Genomic DNA, 9,057 nt, shown 5'->3' with positions numbered 1-9,057 from the left:
CCTTTGGCTCTATCGCTATAAAAAAACTACCGCTTTTTTTAATTTTTCAAAATACTATCACAAAATTGTTTGGTTGTTCCAAAATCCCCAAATGACCATGTGATTTAAAATTGATCCAGTTTATGGCATGTCAGGCCCGCTCCTAAATAAACCGTTGGACGCTGCTACACAGCGCCCGCGCGCTACGCGGAACGACCTCGCGGCCGGCAATTTTGGAAAGTTCTCCCCCGTCGATCCCCTCATGCGCCAAAAAAGGAAGTTGCCATCCCCCTCATGTGCCCACGTCTCCCCACAGAAAGAAACGAAAAAAGAAACATCTCCCCTCCCTTACGTGATCTCCCCACCCACCCCCTGTCCTAGCAGCGGGGGCTCCTCCCACAGCAAAAACACAGTAGAAAAAAGATCATGGGAAAAATCGTGAAGAACACAACCTTCTCTGCAACTCTTTGTGCTGATCAGTCAACAATCTTTCTCTGAAACTCTTTGTGCTGATCAGGCAACAATCTGAAGAAAATGTGGGCAAAAAAATTGCCAGAACTGGGCAAACTGCCAGAAAGGTAACAGGGTCGTTGGAATTGTTTTGACCATGAGATACTTTTTAGTTCTACTATAGCTAGTTGAACTCCTCAGATGTACCTACCCCCCATTGCTATACTACTTGCAGATTTGCCTCCATGTAGCCAAAAAATGTTGCAAGGCTGACTTGAATCTTTGCCCCAAATCTGATCTCCCTGTTCTTGCCTCCTGTACAACCATGATGCTAGATAAAGTTGCTGGCTCTTGAATTGTTTCTTGACTATTGTCTTGCACCTTTCTTCTGCAAAAAAAAGAAAGTAATTAAATGTGTAGAATCTTGCCTGATGGTTGTATGAAAAAATGTTAATAATCTGTGTATGATAAAACTGGGCAATAAGCTATTGTAGTTGCTTACAAAATGTACAGTTTCTTACAAACTGGGCAATAATCAATAGGGTCAACAGTAAGAACAAAAAGTCCAGTTTCCTAGAAAATCAAAAAAGAGATGAGCTAAAAAAGTTAAAAGTATAATTGCTTAGAAAAACACAAAAGAGACCCAGGTATGTGAACCTAACAGTGATTCTGAAAAAATGTCCCCTGCTCGTTGAGTTCGCTTGCATAATAGAAAAAGAAGAGGAAAAATACTACTGTCTCGTTCACATTATGACGCTTATGTATTAATTTCTTTCCCCATTTCATCTTCTAAAAATGTGCAGATGGCCAGCCTTGATCTCAATGAGCTCCCTCGTGTTAGGTGATTCGGGTTGGGTGCTTCGTTGGTTTTGTGCGACTTGGTTCGTCGGGGTCGGCGACCTCGGTCACCAGGGTAGAGGGGGTAGGCGAGTTTGTCCATTGTGTTAGGCGATTCGGGTTGGGTCCTTCATTGGTTTTGTGCGACTTGGTTCGTCGGGGTCGGCAACCTAGGTCACCAGGGGAGGGGGGGTAGGCGAGTTTGTCCCTCATGTTAGGCGATTCGGGTTGGGTGCTTCATTGGTTTTTTGCGACTTGGTTCATCCGGGTCAGCGACCTAGGTCACCAGTGGAGAGGGGGGTAGGAGAGTTTGTCCCTCGTGTTAGGCGATTCGGGTTGGGTGCTTCGTTGGTTTTGTGCGACTTGGTTCGTCTGGTGAGGCAACCTAGGTCACCAGGGGAGAGGGGGTAGGCGAGTTTGTCCCTCGTGTTACGCGATTTAGGTTGGGTGCTTCGTTGGTTTTGTGTGACTTGGTTCGTCTGGTGAGGCAACCTAGGTCACCAGGGGAGAGTGGGGTAGGCGAGTTTGTCCCTCGTGTTAGGCGATTCGGGTTGGGTGCTTCGTTGGTTTTGTGCGACTTGTTTCGTCTGGTGAGGCTACCTAGGTCACCAGGGGAGAGGGGAGTAGGCGAGTTTGTCCCTCGTGTTAGGCGACTCGGGTTGGGTGCTTCGGTGGTTATGGGCAACTTGGTTCGTCGGGGTCGGCGACCTAGGTCACCAAGGGAGAGGGGGAGGCGAGTTTGTCCCTCGTGTTAGGCGATTCAGGTTGGGTGCTTCGTTGGTTTTGGGCGACTAGGTTCGTCTGATGAGGCGACCTAGGTCATCAGGGGAGAGGGGGAGGCAAGTTTGTCCGTCGTGTTAGGCGACTCGGGTTGGGTGCTTCGGTGGTTTTGGGCGATTTGGTTCGTTTGGTGAGGCGACCTAGGTCACCAGGGAAGAGGGGGAAGGAGTTTGTCCCTCGTGTTAGGCAATTCGGCTTGGGTACTTCAGTGCTTTTGGACGATTTGGATCGTCAGGGTCTCCGACCTAGGTCATCAGGGGAGATGGGGGTATGCGAGTTTGTCCCTCATGTTAGGCGATTCAGGTTGGGTGCTTCGGTGGTTTTGGGCGACTTGGTTCGTCGGGGTCGACGACTTAGGTCACCAGGGGAGAGGGGGTAGGCGAGTTTGTCCCTCGTGATAGGCGATTCGAGTTGGGTGGTTCCGTGGTTTTGGGGGACTTGGTTCGTCGGGGTCGACGACCTAGGTCACCAAGGGAGAGGGGAGTAGGCGAGTTTGTCCCCCGTGTTAGGTGATTCGGGTTGGGTGGTTCGATGGTTTTGGGCGACTTGGTTCGTCGAGGTCAGCGACCTAGGTCACCAGGGGAGAGGGGGGTAGGAGAGTTTGTCCCTCGTGTTAGGAGATTCGGGTTGGCCTCGTGTTAGGCGATTCGGGTTGGGTGCTTCGTTGGTTTTGTGCGACTTGGTTCGTCTGGTGAGGCGACCTAGGTCACCAGGGGAGAGAGGGGTAGGCGAGTTTGTCCCTCATGTTACGCGATTCGGGTTGGGTGCTTCGTTGGTTTTGTGTGACTTGGTTCGTCTGGTGAGGCAACCTAGGTCACCAGGGGAGAGTGGGGTAGGCGAGTTTGTCCCTCGTGTTAGGCGATTCGGGTTGGGTGCTTCGTTGGTTTTGTGCGACTTGGTTCGTCTGGTGAGGCAACCTAGGTCACCAGGGGAGAGGGGGGTAGGCGAGTTTGTCCCTCATGCTAGGCGACTCGGGTTGGGTGCTTCGGTGGTTATGGGCAACTTGGTTCGTCGGGGTCGGTGACCTAGGTCACCAGGGGAGAGGGAGGGAGGCGAGTTTGTCCCTCGTGTTAGGCGATTCAGGTTGGGTGCTTCGTTGGTTTTGGGCGACTAGGTTCGTTTGATGAGGCGACCTAGGTCACCAGGGGAGAGGGGGAGGCAAGTTTGTCCGTCGTGTTAGGCGACTCGGGTTGGGTGCTTCGGTGGTTTTGGGCGACTTGGTTCGTTTGGTGAGGCGACCTAGGTCACCAGGGAAGAGGGGGAGGGAGTTTGTCCCTCGTGTTAGGCAATTCGACTTGGGTACTTCAGTGCTTTTGGACGACTTGGTTCATCGGGGTCTGCGACCTAGGTCATCAGGGGAGATGGGGGTAGGCGAGTTTGTTCCTCATGTTAGGTGATTCAGGTTGGGTGCTTCGGTGGTTTTGGGCGACTTGGTTCGTCTGGGTCGATGACTTAGATCACCAGGGGAGAGGGGGGTAGGCGAGTTTGCCCCTCGTGTTAGGAGATTCGAGTTGGGTGGTTCCATGGTTTTGGGGGACTTGGTTCGTCGGGGTCGACGACTTAGGTCACCAGGGGAGAGGGGGGTAGGCGAGTTTGTCCCTCATGTTAGGCGATTTGAGTTGGGTGGTTCCATGGTTTTGGGGGACTTGGTTCGTCGGGGTCGACGACCTAGGTCACCAAGGGAGAGGGGGGTAGGCGAGTTTGTCCCCCGTGTTAGGTGATTCGGGTTGGGTGGTTCGATGGTTTTGGGCGACTTGGTTCGTTGAGGTCAGCGACCTAGGTCACCAGGGGAGGGGGTACGCTAATTTGTCTACCGTTTATTCCTTGTGATAGGTGATTCGGGTTGGGTTCTTCGATGGCTAGAAAGTATATTTTGGGCACTTTGGTTGCTGTGGGTGCGGCGACCTATCACAACGAAAAACGTGTGACAGTTTCCAATTTTTTGACGACATGGTGGATATGTGAGTTTCCAATTTCTCGGCTTCCTCATAACCAACAAAAATACCATTCCCCTTTTCCTCGTGTATATTGGCTTCATCTGGTTGGCAGTGTGAATAAAGCCGCAGAGGAAAAACAACAACAACAAATGAAGTAAGAAAATTATGCTGGTATGATCAAGATGTAAATTAGGCTGGTATGATCAAAGATGTTGCTGTCTACTAAAAACTACTTGAAAAAAAGGAAGAAAAGCTCACGGGAAGCTTGTCGTATCCACCCTCTGGTTTTTTGTCAGCTTTTGTGACTTTCCCTATGCGTTTGTTGTCCCATGCCTTTGCCCAGACTGAACCTGCTTATTTCTTGGTCGCCTATGGACTTGTAAACCCACATCTTTGTTCCTGGCCGCCGCGTCGGTTCTTGCTGCACCCTGATTGAAGAAATGGGAAATAAAAATGAAAACGATGGTTCTCAGTGATTCTCTGCCTAAGTCATGGCAATGTTGTGGGAACACGTGAGAGACAGAAAAAGGAAAAAAGTGAGTCGACTGTACCTCGCCATTCTGTTGATATGGGTAGTCATCCATCTTAAAAACTGCCACTCCAGGGATACTGAAAAAGATGCCCTCCCCCCTAGTTTTTCAATTTTGGTTTTTTCCTGCATTTGAAAAAAAATATGAGTTAGAAAACAGGTGTGGTAAAACCCCTTTGCTCGATTGTTGGAGGCAAACCTTGCCTACATAAAAGCAAACCTTGCCCACGTTAAAGCATCATGAATTCACTAATTCTCATCATTGTCGGTTTCATCGAAAAAAGCATCGTGTATGTATTCAATTTAGCATAGCAAAAGAAAATACGTGTGTTTTGCTAGTTATCAGTCCTATCCGTTATTAAGCATCAGCATCGACTACACACATGATGCGTGTTAGTACCGTCAAAAAAGGCATACAAAACATCATACGAAATTAAAAGAGAGAACCAATTGACATAATATTTCCGACATATGCATCAGTCGTGATCTTGAGCAAAAAAGGTAAAAAAAAATGCAGCCTCTCAAGCGTTGCTTAGGCACAAATAAGAAATAGATATTTCATACCTACAAAATCACTATCCACAAGCTCCTCATCTTTTACTACTTTGCTAGTGCATGAACTATATAACAGCTTTCTCAGTATGGGTGAATGTCAGAAAAATAGCTAGCTTAAAAAGAGGCTAAGATAAAGAATCCGTGCATTTATCCACTTAACATGCTTGTGCAGACATGTGTGAATTCATCACCGTAAGCTGGAAAATGCAGAATGAAGCTGGCAAAAAATGGGGAATGCGGACAAGGTGAAATGCAGATAGAATTCAGCTTTAAACTCCTGATATTGTATCTAGAATGCATTCTAACCGGAGGGAAACCTGGCTGTGCTTAATTGATACATCCAGTTCATCGAACTAAAGTCGTCCCAGTTTTACTAGCTTAATTGATACATCCAGTTCATCCCAGGGATGCAAACGTGGCCAAGTCGTCCCAGTTTTACAAAAAACGAACTAACTGAAAAATCTATCCTATGACTAGGACTAAGTCAGAAACGTGCTTTAGTTCAGTTTATTACATATAAGCATAAACTGAAACTAACATGACATGTTCAGGTCTGTCAGGTTTAACACAAAAAAAGCGCCTTTTGTCCCCGGCGCCGTCCGGCAGCAGGAAGTACGGCTGCGTGCTTCTGAGTAGCCGCCATTAGAGCGGGAGCATGGCCCCAGCCGCCACCAGCCCGTGAACACGCTCATGCCGTGCCGCCCCGCCGTGACGCCGCCCTCCCCGCACCGCAACTCTTGCAGGTCGACATAGGACGTCGGCGAGCTATCTTCTGTCTCATTTGCCTAAAACAAAAAACACAGGAATCCCTATTCTCTGAACTGATTATTGCCTGCCTACCCTCTATCTGATAACCTACAGAAGCCCACATCATTCCAAAACTGCTTATTGGTCCTACTCTTCTATCTGAATTGCCTGCAAAAACACACAGTATTGCCTATTCTCTATTTATGATTTGCCTGCAAAAACACAACGCTTATTTGCCTACTTATCTATGTCTATTTGCCTACAAAAAAAACATCCTCACAGCCTACGTACTGGAAGAGGAAAACAAATGATGCAGCATCCCAAATGGCATGAAAAAAAATCTCCGGAGCGCCTCCCCCTTCCCCCTACCCCCGACCCTATCTCGTGGACATATCTCCCCATTTGATTCGCTCCTGCGGTTGTTGATGACGACGAGGGCGTCGGCGACGAAACCCCAGCAAGCAGAGATATGCGGACGAGGGGATCGTATGTTAAACTGACCTCGAGGCGTCGAATCAGCAGGATCTCGCGTCTCCGGGTCGTCCCCCGCTTCGCGCAGAGCTTCGTGTCGCTTCCTTCTTCTCCTTCCCCATCGCCACTTCCTTCTCCTCCTCCTCCGGCACGCGCGCGCCGCCCTCACCCGTCGGATGCTGGGCGGGATCCTTCGCTGGGCGCGTCACCTTTCTCCGTCAATTGACTCGTCGCCGGCTAGCTCGCCGCGAAGCCGTAGGGATTTCGTGGGGGATTGGGGTTTCGCTCGTCGCCGGCGTAGTGAGGAGTGGAGTGGGAACGGGGAATGGGAGGATGGAGGAAAAAAAATCCCAATCACCGTCGCGTGCGATCCGCCCCTGGTCGGTCCACCACCCCATGTGTCTATGCGGACGCGCGAGATGGACAGCTGTGGTGCGGCCATTCCAGCGTGGTTGATAGCGCGCGCGCATCACACAACGATTAGGTAAACGGTTTGTTGACTGTTTGTTTGACCGTTAAATGACACGTGGGTCTCATATGTCAGCTCTCTCTTCCTTCCCATTCTCTTTCTTCTCTCCCTGACCTTCCCTTAGAGCATCTTCAGCCGTTGGCCCCTCAGGGGGCGCCTAAAATCGCCGCCTGGGGATGAGCCGGCGCAAAAAATAGGCCTCGGGGCGAGTTGGTCCCCAGCCGCCGGCCTTAGGGCCGCCTCAGGCGCGATTAAATAAAAAGGAAGTATAGAAAATTTCAGCATAGTTCAGCGAAGTTCGGCTAAACACGACAAATTTCGGCCAACTTGGGCATATATTTGGACAAAGTTCGCCGATTTCGGCACAGTTCATTGATGACGATGCCGGCGCTGCGAGTGCGCCGGCCGAGCGGCGACTCCGCCGCGGGTTCGGCCTTGACGCCGAGCAGCGTCGGAGTGCCGGCGGAGTGCGAGGAAGAGCGCGAGGAGGAGGAGCCGAACCTCCTTGGCGCCCATGGCCCGTCGCGTCGGTGGTGCGCCTGGGCGGCCGCCCTCGTCGGGGGGTACGCCAACGGCAGGTCATTGCCGCCCTCGAGGTGCGTCAGCACGCTCTCGAATGTACGTCCTGGGAACGCCCCACCACAGGCGGCGCCCCTCGATGTTCTTCATGCCGGCGACCACCGCCGCACCGTTGGTGGACGCCAGCCGCTGCTGCTGACGGCGCTCGAAATACGCCGCCCAAGCCGCATGGTTGTCGGCGGCGTACTGGGGGAGGGAGAGTTGGGCGTCGGTGAGGGAGGCGCGCACGACGTCGACCTCCTCAGCGAAGTACCCGGGTTTAGCCACGGCGTCGGGCAGCGGGGAAATGGGCACTCCCCCGTTGCTGAGCCTCCAGCCCGTTGGCCCGGCGCGCATGTCCGGCGGCGTCGGGATGTTCGCTTGGAACAGGAGCCAAGACTCCTGTTCGCAGAGCGAGCGGTGGCCGAAGCCGTTGGCCGCCGCCTCATCTCCGGGGAAATGCTCAGCCATCGGGAGGGGAGGGAGAGCGAGGGCTCGACTGCAGCGCTCGGGAGAGGGGGGGTTCGGCGGCGGATCTCGGGAGAGGCAGAGCTCGGCGGCTAGGGCGGTTAGGGCTAGGGCTGGTGTGGCCAGAGGCAAGGGAAGCCGCCGGCTTTATATAGTCGCGCCACATCCGTGTGTACGCGTGCGAGGGAGGGGAGGTGTCGGCGCCGTCCCGTGACGCGCCGCCCGTGAGGAATCAATGGTAAGGCTGACCGGCGGCAGCCTTGTCATTGATTCCCCGAGGGAAACCGAGGCGTGGGGGGAAGACGACGCGCGGTGTCGCTGACGCGGCGGGCCCGCGGCTCTTTCGCGCCAAAACCGCTCGCCCCGGCGTCCCCGAGTGCCCCCCAGCGCGCCGGGTTCGGCCTGGGTCCGTCGGCGCTAATTTCGGCCCAGGCCGGCAAAAATTGAGCTCCTGGACACGCAACTAGACTGATTTTTCTGCGCCGGCGTGAAAAAGTCGCCTGAGGAGGCCTTTCTGGAAGCGCGACTGAAGATGCTCTTATCTCTCCCTCCCAAGCGACCTACAGCCAGCGCCGCCGCCGCCGTGGCTCGTTGCCCGAGGCCTCCTACAGTAGCAACGGAACAGCGAGAGCAGCAGCTCAGGCCGCACGTAGCAGCCGGCACGACGGGCTCCCTCCGGCCGCTCCTCGTGGCGACGTTCAGCAGGGGTAGGAGCTCCGGCCGCGTGCATCAGCAGCCACGATGGGCTCCCTCCGGCCACTCTCCGTTCCGCCGGAGGACGACAGAAGCAGCCGACACGACGTTCAGCAGGAGCAGGAGCAGCTAGGGCGGCAATGGATGCGAGATGGCAAGAGCATGGCTAGCCACCTCCGGCCGCTCCACAGCCACGGCCGGCCGCGCCATGGGGAGGCTCGCGCCGCCGCGTGCCTGCTCAGCCCGCGCCATGGGGAGTCTCTCGCGAGCAGCACCATAGGGAGCACCGGCGACCAGCAGCCCGGGCGGGTGAGTGGCACCAGGGCGTGACTCCGGCGGCCAGCAGCCTGGGCGACGCCAGATGCGACCAGATGCTGCTTGCCGCCGGCCATGACCGCCGCAGCCACGACCAAGCAACATCGGCAGACCAGCACATCGGCTCCGGTGACGAGCTCGCCGGCGAGGACCCGATTGCTTTTTGTATTTTTTATAGGGACCCGATTACTTTTTTTAAATGTAATAGGGACCTGATTGTTTCTTTAAAAATATTTGGGGCCCACCTATTATAACCTATCAACGATCAA

The 9,057-nt window shown here is 53.5% G+C and overlaps 1 long non-coding RNA gene across 1 annotated transcript; it reads right to left on the bottom strand.

Moving 5' to 3' along the window:
* Window positions 1-408: 408 nt before the first annotated feature.
* LOC125531578 (uncharacterized) lies at window positions 409-6,683 on the bottom strand. Its single transcript, XR_007293339.2, has 4 exons — window positions 6,316-6,683; window positions 4,535-4,638; window positions 4,242-4,411; window positions 409-817 (listed from the first exon to the last, which is right to left on the bottom strand). It is a non-coding gene; the product is annotated as an uncharacterized LOC125531578 (long non-coding RNA).
* Between the last annotated feature and the right edge of the window lie 2,374 nt (window positions 6,684-9,057).

The sequence above is a fragment of the Triticum urartu genome, chromosome 7A (assembly GCF_056163025.1).
Source record: "Triticum urartu cultivar PI428250 chromosome 7A, HENAU_Tu73, whole genome shotgun sequence".
In the NCBI taxonomy this organism is placed as follows: Eukaryota; Viridiplantae; Streptophyta; class Magnoliopsida; order Poales; family Poaceae; genus Triticum; species Triticum urartu.
Note: the sequence above shows the minus strand (reverse complement) of the source record. Positions and strands in the feature narration are given on the sequence as shown.